This window comes from Pollicipes pollicipes, unplaced genomic scaffold, assembly GCF_011947565.3.
Source record: "Pollicipes pollicipes isolate AB1234 unplaced genomic scaffold, Ppol_2.1 Scaffold_3087;HRSCAF=3621_pilon_pilon_pilon, whole genome shotgun sequence".
Lineage (NCBI taxonomy): Eukaryota > Metazoa > Arthropoda > Thecostraca > Pollicipedomorpha > Pollicipedidae > Pollicipes > Pollicipes pollicipes.
The window spans coordinates 38,612,316-38,621,940 of NW_023596225.1; the positions used below are offsets into that span (position 1 = coordinate 38,612,316).

Sequence of the window (9,625 nt, forward strand, 5' to 3'; positions counted from 1 at the left end):
AAAAGTGCCTTTGAATGCTTTATCACATTAAACCTTACCTTTAGAAAGAAGTGTGGGCGTATATTTCCCCCGTGCGATTTTTAGATTGGTGATGAGAACGAATTGGCCCTTACTATTGGCCGATGTGTTTAAGGCCTCACGGCGCGGGCAGAGTGATCCAAATGCTATGCTGAGCGGGGGGGGGGGGGGGCGAGTAAGCAAGCTACAAACATCCCGGAACATTTTGGATCACCATGGGCACGTATGGTACCAGCACGTGTACCAGCCGCGCATGGGGTAGTAAATGCGATATTAGCTGTAAGGTGTATCCAGTCATGTTTGCCGGAGGCAAAGGCTTTGACACAAAAACACAAAAATTCAGGAGGGGGGGGGGGGGCAGAGATCGGGTCCTTCTTGGCCTCGGTGCCTCCCATCGGCGTCACTGCGAAGACATTAACTTGTCTCTCTTTCGAGATCTGCCAAACCCGGCACTAGTTATGGACGGTGAGTGTGCTCCGCGCTTTTCGCTGGTGCTGCCTAAGCGCGTTATACCCCGGCCCCCTCCCCGCATAAGTTCCTTTCTCGACCATCACTTAAGGTCGGGGCGGGGCTCAGAGATTACCGACAGGCTTCTAGCTTCCTTTTTGCCCCCTCCCCTCCACGATTAAGGGACGCTGATTCGAAAAGCGCGGAAACAATAGCTTTTCCACCCACCGGCCTTCTCAGAAGTGAAAATACGCTCTCTTCACCATCCCCAGTGCCGAGGTCTATGAATGGGAGCAAACATTCGTTATATTATAACGATTACAAGACAAAAAAAACGCTCATTTTGCACTCGCATGTATCATGCGGCTGACCAAAGTTATCACGTTACTTTGCCCTACTTGGGTGTAGAGCTCGTCACATGCTGGATAAACGTACCGCACGCGGCGGATTCATGCGTAAATCAGATTGTATTAGATCAAAGATTGCCACGAAGCCACGGACTATTACCCAGGCAGATTTAAGAACCACTATAAATAAGAGAAATAAGGCTATTTATACTGTCTCATCTACATGCATACTGTTCCTCGCAAATGCACTAAACTTACGCCAAAAGTGATTCCTTACTAAGGACAAACATCACAGGTCAGAATCATAACGGCTTATGACGTAGCACTGGTGATTTTGAAGAAATTACGTTTTATTTCATAACGAATGTGCAATCCGCTCTTGAAACAACCCACAGCATGCAAAAGAATTAGTACGATCTACCCCACCATCCTAAACCATTTACCCCATAAGTAGGTTAGGCTGCATCAGTTGAAATGGGTCTATTCAACAGTAATTTACCGAGAATGGACAGCTGCTGTTAAAAATTCACTGCTTACTCTTGCGGGGAAGGAATGAGCTATCTCTAGGCATGTGTGACAGGACTCTGAGTGACGACGTGTAATCCCCTCGTCCCTCTCCCCTTGGTTTCTGCGGTACCAACCTTCCGGGATAAAGCTCCGAACGGTTGTGTTCTCAGCTCAGGATGTTGAACACGCAATGGGCTCCCCACTCACCCACTATGGAAGTAATGCTTGTCATTCACCTTGCTTTTCCCAACCCAACGTGCGTGTTATAAAATGTTCGCAACACCCTAACTGGACAACATGCTTGTGGAATAAATGGCATGAGAGCTTCAAATAGTCCATTTAGAGAAAAACATATGCAGATGTGAAGCAATTATAGCGAAAAATAAACGAGACACCATACCATGGCTTTTGGAGATCATCCCTGAGACGTTAAGCACGTTGGCTCTTCCGAAGTGTCCTTTGGCTTTGGGAAGCATTGTTTATTTGGATGTTCAGCTCGTCACATGGATGTGCTTCCAAATCAGCATTATGAGTTCATAGTTCTTGTGTTGAGTTATCGACTTTCAACATACCGGGAGGCGTTGGTTACCCGATGTTCTAGCTCAAAAGTTGGTTGCATTGCCAGAGTTCCGTGTTTCAAGGTGAGTTTAGGATGACGTAGTTTACTCCGACCATGGGAATAGCTTGCAACGTCGAGCACTGTCAATGCAACCAAGGTTTGCGCCGTAGGCATCATTTAAACAGTACCTCCAAGTAAACTGAAGGCTGATAGCTCAACATAAGAACGCAGAGCTCAAGATCCCGAAAAACCTGGAACAGACAGCCTCTTGCTTATATCACTTATAGATGAGGTACATAGGACGAAAACCCAGCGATACATGGCACGGCCCAGCGACGCAAAGGTTCGGACTTCCACCAAGGCACTTCTCCCTGAATGGCCTACGCCGCCCGCTGTGACGATTACAAACGTTTGTCTTCAACGCCATTTATCCCAATAAACGGCGGGGCATGCTCTGACCACCACACTGTTGGTCGTCACAGGCAGCTTGTTATATTAATCATGCCCATTTCCAGGCCAACTTTGAATCAGATCGATGTAAAATCCCCGCGCACAGTCAGGGTGGCTGTGGTGAGTATGTCACTTGAACGTATTGTGTACGCCTGGATCAACCATTCCAGAAATTAGGCATGAGGCTACAAAGAGAGAAAGAACAGCAAAACTACGTCAAAACGCTGACTGTGTGACATGGTATCCAAAATAATTAAAATCCTTTTCCTTGCTTTATCATGCTGGTGTCGTAGCGGCACAGCAAAGGTCATAGGTTAACTCTCAAATATTTCTCGTTTCCTCTTTTACTGACTTCGAACAGATAAAGAGCAACATGAAAAGGTGCGACGCCATTGATCCTACCCTAAAAAAACAGTCGGTTGAAATCGCGCGCGCACTATTTCATCCTGCAAACTGCTAAGTCCTTGTAGGGAATAGATCATCTTAACGATATCACACCTTCGTATCATGGCTGCTTGATGGGTCATTCGATGGGATGTATTGGCCTCGCTATTTGTTCTCCTGTGACACGTTTCTATTTGCTCTCACCATTTTGCGGCACCGCAAAACCCGAACGCCAACGTGTCATGCCCGTAATGTGGCTAACTGCGTAATATTCATCTTAATGACTACGGCTGTACAGCGCCACCAAAGGCCCCTATCTCCGTTTGTGATCACTCACTTTTCCCATATATATATATATATATATATATATATATATATATATATATATATATATATATGCATGAATGTAAATCACGTGACAATGTCACCCGTGGTCGGCGGGCGTGGATCGTATGAAAATTTCGTGCAAAAACTTACCGCGTTTGGCCACGGCAGCATAAAGAGAGAGAGAGAGAGAGAGAGAGAGAGAGAGAGAGAGGAGAGAGAGAGAGAGACGAGAGAGAGAGAGAGAGAGAGAGGGGGAGAGAAGAGAGAGGAGAGAGAGAGAGAGAGAGAGAGAGGAGAGAGATAGAGAGAGAGAGAGAGAGAGAGAGAGAGAGAGAGAGAGAGACGGTTTATTTAGAAAAAATATGGCTTCGTGTATCAACTCATATAGCACATGTGCACAATATACATATGAAGTAGGATACTACTTAGTTGGCAGTATATCTGTGTTTACGAGAGTGGTTATATGGGGACTACTTAATTTGCGTAGTCGCGTACGTTTGGAACAGCAAAACAGCAAAATGTTTGGAGTGTGCTTGCGCTCCTGGTATTTCTGCCGGAGATCGCCACTCGCTGCTTTGGAAGCAGATCTCTATGCATGGGAGACGCTTGCATTTGTTTTCCTAGCATTAGGCACAGCTTTTCATAGGCATACACATGACAATGGCGGATAAACTCACACATGTCTCCTATAATAGAAATGGAGACAACATTTCACGGTTTTTTGTGGTATCGATGAATGTAAATGATGTCTTTTGAGCCACACAGACATGGCTCCCGAATTAAATGTGCTTCCATGCGCGAAGCATTACAAGTGACAAGTGACAGGGTGACGGTCGTCGTGGAAAAGGCGTGAATAGTGTCAAGAAGAGAATGTATATCATTTCAAATTTGTCGTGCGATATTTATTTCATATTGCTGCATGAAACACCCATTTTAAAAAGCAAACGCCATAAAAAAGCTCGAATTTCTTTTCTGAATACGGATTTTTGGGGCTATGTTGGGGCTCTTTTGGCGCATTTGAATGCTGTGAGGTCGACAAAATAAAAATGGTGAGTTCTCGTGGCATTATCGCACTGAAAATGTTTCAACTTTACTAAAACTGTTTATTATGTGTGTTCATGTATACTGCTGCCAAGTGAGCAGGCTTCTCATGTCACATATCCAACCTTTCTTAACTCATCTTCAGCAAAAAGCTATCAGTTGATGCAAGCAATATTAGAATCCCACGTATATAACTTAATTGGATTTGTTTCCGTCAAAGCTGGCAGATGACAACGGTTGTGGTCTTGCCAAACACGTATTTATTGCGGTGTGTAAAATATTGCGATCAACATAGCCGTCATGACTGATTTCGTCAAAAAAAAAACAAGGTCAGAGCGTCTTCCTGATTTAGCTTTGTCTGGAGAATGGATGCGAATGTTTTAAGTCCATCCACGTTGCAGTTCGCGCTCTTCAGAAAAACGTTAGGAGAAGGTCCTCTCGTCGCTGTCTTTCAGAATATTTTCACCGAGTATTCTCCATTTACCTCAAAGCGTGCCCCTCCCCAGAAAACCATGCTGATGCTCGCATACGCCACATGTGTATGATGAATCAAGAAAAGCACGTGCCTGTCTGGCGCTTCCACATCTGCCGGGCAAGTGTTTCCTGCCCGCGAGTCAGGCCGTGAACGCTTATCCGGTCGGCGCATCGCACGCCGCGCAGCTGCGCCCGTCCACGCAGGATTGTTCCTCGCGGGTACATAAGCGCCGACGAGGGTGCATCGAGTCACACCAGTCTCGGAACGCCAACATGTTGCGTCTGCTTCTCGTGACCTGCTGTCTGGTGGCGGTCCTGGCGGCCCCGGCCGCCAGGCCCCCACCCGGGTTCTACAGGGGACCAGAACTCCTTGAACGATTCGAGAAGGGCTCTGTGGAATCCTCATCTGGTGGAAGCGAAACGGGATCTTCCGGGCAAGGGTCTGAACAATCTTCTGAAGGAAGCAGCGCATCAGAGGAGGGTTCTGAGGGATCTTCCAATGAAAGCATGTCTTCAGAGGAGGGTTCTGAGGAATCTTCCAGTGGAAGCATGTCTTCAGAGGAGGGTTCTGAGGAATCTTCCAGTGGAAGCATGTCTTCAGAGGAGGGTTCTGAGGAATCTTCTATGGAAGCATGTCTTCAGAGGAGGGTTCTGAGGAATCTTCTAATGGAAGCATGTCTTCAGAGGAGGGTTCTGAGGAATCTTCTAATGGAAGCATGTCTTCAGAAGAGGGCTCTGAGGAATCTTCCAATGGAAGAAGGTCTTCAGAGGAGGGTTCTGAGGAATCTTCCAGTGGAAGCATGTCTTCAGAGGAGGGTTCTGAGGAATCTTCCGAGTGGAAGCATGTCTTCAGAGGAGGGTTCTGAGGAATCTTCCAGTGGAAGCATGTCTTCAGAGGAGGGTTCTGAGGAAGCTTCTAATGGAAGCATGTCTTCAGAAGGAGGGCTTCTGAGGAATCTTCCAAGTGGAAGAATGTCTTCAGAGGAGGTGGAAGCATGTCTTCAGAGGAGGGTTCTGAGGAATCTTCCAGTGGAAGCATGTCTTCAGAGGAGGGTTCTGAGGAATCTTCGAGTGGAAGCATGTCTTCAGAGGAGGGTTCTGAGGAATCTTCTAATGGAAGCATGTCTTCAGAAGAGGGCTCTGAGGAATCTTCCAATGGAAGAAGGTCTTCAGAGGAGGGTTCTGAGGAATCTTCGAGTGGAAGCATGTCTTCAGAGGAGGGTTCTGAGGAATCTTCCAGTGGAAGCATGTCTTCAGAGGAGGGTTCTGAGGAATCTTCGAGTGGAAGCATGTCTTCAGAGGAGGGTTCTGAGGAATCTTCCAGTGGAAGCATGTCTTCGGAGGAGGGTTCTGAGGAATCTTCCAGTGGAAGCACGTCTTCGGAGGAGGGTTCTGAGGGATCCTCCAATGGAAGCATGTCTTCGGAGGAGGGCTCTGAGTAATCATCCGACGGAAGCAATATTGGATCCCCCAAGAAATGGTTTTGAAGTCTTTTTAGGGAATGCAAGGGAGCCCTCTGTTGAAGAAGCGTTCGAGAGGAACGCACTGAGTAACCCTATGATGGAAGCAATACTTTGGAAAGAGATTCTAAGTGATATTTTCCATGAAACGGTGCAGTGCCTTCACAGACAAACCTCTGCGATGTCCTAAAATGTGTGCGGCTGCCAAGAAACCTTCATGATATTCAGGGTTTACTGTTTCCTTTTGCGTTCTGCCTACTTTGTGGTTGTGGCATATATCTTTGGCCGAAATATATGCGAATAGAACATGACAACAAAGTTTTCGCTAGCACTGGCAAGACGAGAAGTTTTCTTATCATTTTCGCAAAAGTAAATCAGAAAGCACTGCTATATGTTTCTGGCCCTTTTTCATTTGGTGCATCGAAAAGTGGCCTTTGTAGACTGAATTATCAACTTTTGATTCTCTCGTGTGTGCATGGTGCAGGTGCGCGGGCATGGATTTGTTACGCTCAAATATATATAAACACCGATCTTTTTTTCTTGAATGGAGTCTCTCTAGTCGTAGATGAGACAGCAGTAATAGCCTTGGTCCTCGGAGAAAAACCAGGAGAATTGGGATATAGATGCGTTGATATTTCGGCCACACGCCCTCGTCGAATGAAGAGCAGAAGTGAATTCGAAATGGCCTGCCGATGATCCTATTCATTTCTGTCTTTTTTTAAGCAGAGAGCCACAGTATTTATAGCATGCCAACATTCAGGGGATGACACAAGGAGCAATTTCCAGCCGTCACTGCGATACGGTGTATACCTAACTAAGAATAAGAATACGCGAAATTCGTGTACACGCAAACAAATTCAAGCAAACAGGCATTACGCACCATGCTTCATTTAAATATGAAAGCGAATTGAAGTAAACAGGCACCACGCATCCACGCATCAATCATACATGCAAGTGACTTCAATTAAACAGGCATCACTTATACATGTAAACAAGTTTACGCTAGCACACATCTCACATCAAGGCGCATATCACGTTCGTATCGTCTGCCAGGAGGAGCCTCACACGCCTAAGGTTTGGTGGTGTGCTTTTTATAAGAATAGATTCACTTACTTTCTTGTCTGGGTGGTCCTGTGCTCTTTAAATGAAATTGGCCTCTAAAAGAGGCATGGGGACCATACCTCCCTGGATTTCAGCATAAGCCGGCCGGCGGCCCGATCCTCATTCGGCCGGTTCTTCTTTGACTCTTAATCGTGGCCGATTTTGCGAACGTGATATGTGCCTTGATGTGTGATGTGCTAGCTCATAATTGCTTGCATGTATAAGTCATGCCTGACGCGTAATCCGCGATGCCTGTTTAATTAAATGGTGATAGGTGATGCCTGTTTACGTGATCACGTGATGTGCGTTACCTGTTTACATGAATTCGTGTGCATGCACACGTATTTTTGCGCGTTCTAATTCTGAGTTAGGTATACACTGTATCGTAGAAATGTGCTGGAAACTGCTCCTTTTTTAATCCCCTAAATGTTGGTGTCCTGTAAAAACTGTGGCGCGCTGCTTTAAAAAAAAGCATGAAAAATGAGCGGGACCATCGGCAGGCAATTTTGAACCACTTCTGCTCTCCGTTTCGATAGAGGCAAGTTGTCGAAATATCACCGCATCAATACTTCCATTCTTCTGTTGTTGTTTTTTCTCCGAGGAATAAGGCTATTAGTACTGTCTTGTCTATGTGACTAATGTTCCTCGCAAATGCACTCAGCGACTCGCGTAATTTCGGGTCGCGTTGAAGTTAGTTCTAAGTAATCTTCGGATAGCATATCTGAGCAGGAGATTATGAAAAGGACGTATGTACCTATTCTACATCCCTATTCAATGAATATAAGACAGCGATTAAGCTCCCCGGTTGTCGTCAGGTTTTAGCAGGAAGGTCGTAGGGATGGCTGTGGATATAGCCATGCATAAATGACAGCCTGAGAGGTTGCTGGCAGTTTCGCTCTGTAAACCCGTAATCATGCGTTTCGTACACTTGCGCCCTTGCGCACTTAATGCACTCACATTCTCAGGTGCACTACAACACCGAGGAAGTCGCCTTACGGTGCGTTAGAATTTCCTGTTACCTGTCTCTAGCATTTGTTTGTGAAATTCCCTTAGCTCAGGGAGCCATACTGGACTGATGCCTGCACCAAACCTGATTAAAAGGCTTGTGGCAAGGGCCATGCCAGCAAAATGACCTTTAATTTTACCTAGTTTTTAATGCGAACACTGTCGACAGCTAGCGAGGACGATGAGGCGAAGATTACTTCACCTCACGTTTCTCGCTGTTCACTTTTCGACCGCACGTGTTGTGCCGTGCCCGAGCTTTCTGCTTCGCCCGGAAGTTCTATTGCTGTCATCGTGCACCATGAGCGACTGCGGGCACTCATTTTCACCTTTGTATGACTTTCCACAGCTGGAAGATGCCCCATATGTCATTCTTTCAGTTGTCTATAGGCGTTAATGATCTGACTATGGCGAGCGCTCGCCCCGATGTCGTGTCTTCCCCGAAGGTAGTTCTGATGTCACAGCGTCCACAGTTTCTCAGAGTTCCGTGGCACGCCACTGCTGCATAACAGTGGCACTGTTGCAGATGGTCTGCCTTTAGACTGTTTCGCGTCCGTGGGTGTGTTGGACTTGGGTTTCACCAAGTCCCTCACACACTTTTTCTTCAGAACACTCCCCCCCCCCCCTCCTAGACGTTGCCTCGGATGTCACCTGAGTGAAGCCACGTAGACCAGGGCAGTCCTCAGCGCGTGCATTGCAAGCTGTGACCTTCAGAGGACGCGATATGCTAGATCGATGCAAGGCATGGCCGATACGACCGTCCAAACCAACAGACCAAGGCTCCGGCCAGGGCAGTGCGGGCCCTCTTAGGTGTAGTTGGCGAGGGGCCCTCTGTTCGTAGACACCCACAGCGATTATTCACTGGTCGTAGCCTACTTTATTTTGAGGCCCATTTTTATTCATTTTGCTTTTTTGTTTTTTTTCGTTTGCAACTGAGGCAAAATCCAGAAGCTACCAGAAAATGTTATTTTAGTTGAAATCATGTGAGAAAAAGTAACTAACCAGGCATGAAACAATGACATCGAACTAACAGCCTGCGCTATTAATTTTACCGTGGCTCATTCAACCGCGCCTAAGCCGACGGAACTTTGAGGAGTTCCCGAAATTTATGTGGCATATGATATTCCATTAAAATTTGTGGATGAATTTGTTTGCGAAATAGCAGAATTGCTTCCTTTGTACGTGAAGCGTTTGCTCTCATTAGGAAGAGAGCCCGCACCTTGAAAGCAGTGCGTTGCCCTGGGTTATCTTTTACCGAAGACGGCATATGTGGATGGGATGAACGACTTGTGTTCACTTTTTTCCGTCCCTGTTTGCAAAACTTTGGAATCCCTTATTTGCATGGAAGTTGAAACAATGAGTGGTACTACTGACCACAGGTAGCTGGCAGTATGCGTAAGTACCCCAATTTCAAAGCATCTCGCTTTTTTTGTTATATCTTGCTTCCACAATCACTGACATCTTGGTTCCTCCATACCGCCGTGCATGGTGAATTTCTCGCGAGCATT

At 46.4% G+C, this 9,625-nt stretch overlaps 1 long non-coding RNA gene across 1 annotated transcript; it reads left to right on the plus strand.

Moving 5' to 3' along the window:
- Positions 1 to 4,800: 4,800 nt before the first annotated feature.
- LOC119089534 (uncharacterized) lies at positions 4,801 to 6,544 on the plus strand. The gene is made up of 2 exons (XR_005093156.1): positions 4,801 to 5,095; positions 5,542 to 6,544. It is a non-coding gene; the product is annotated as an uncharacterized LOC119089534 (long non-coding RNA).
- Positions 6,545 to 9,625: the final 3,081 nt, after the last annotated feature.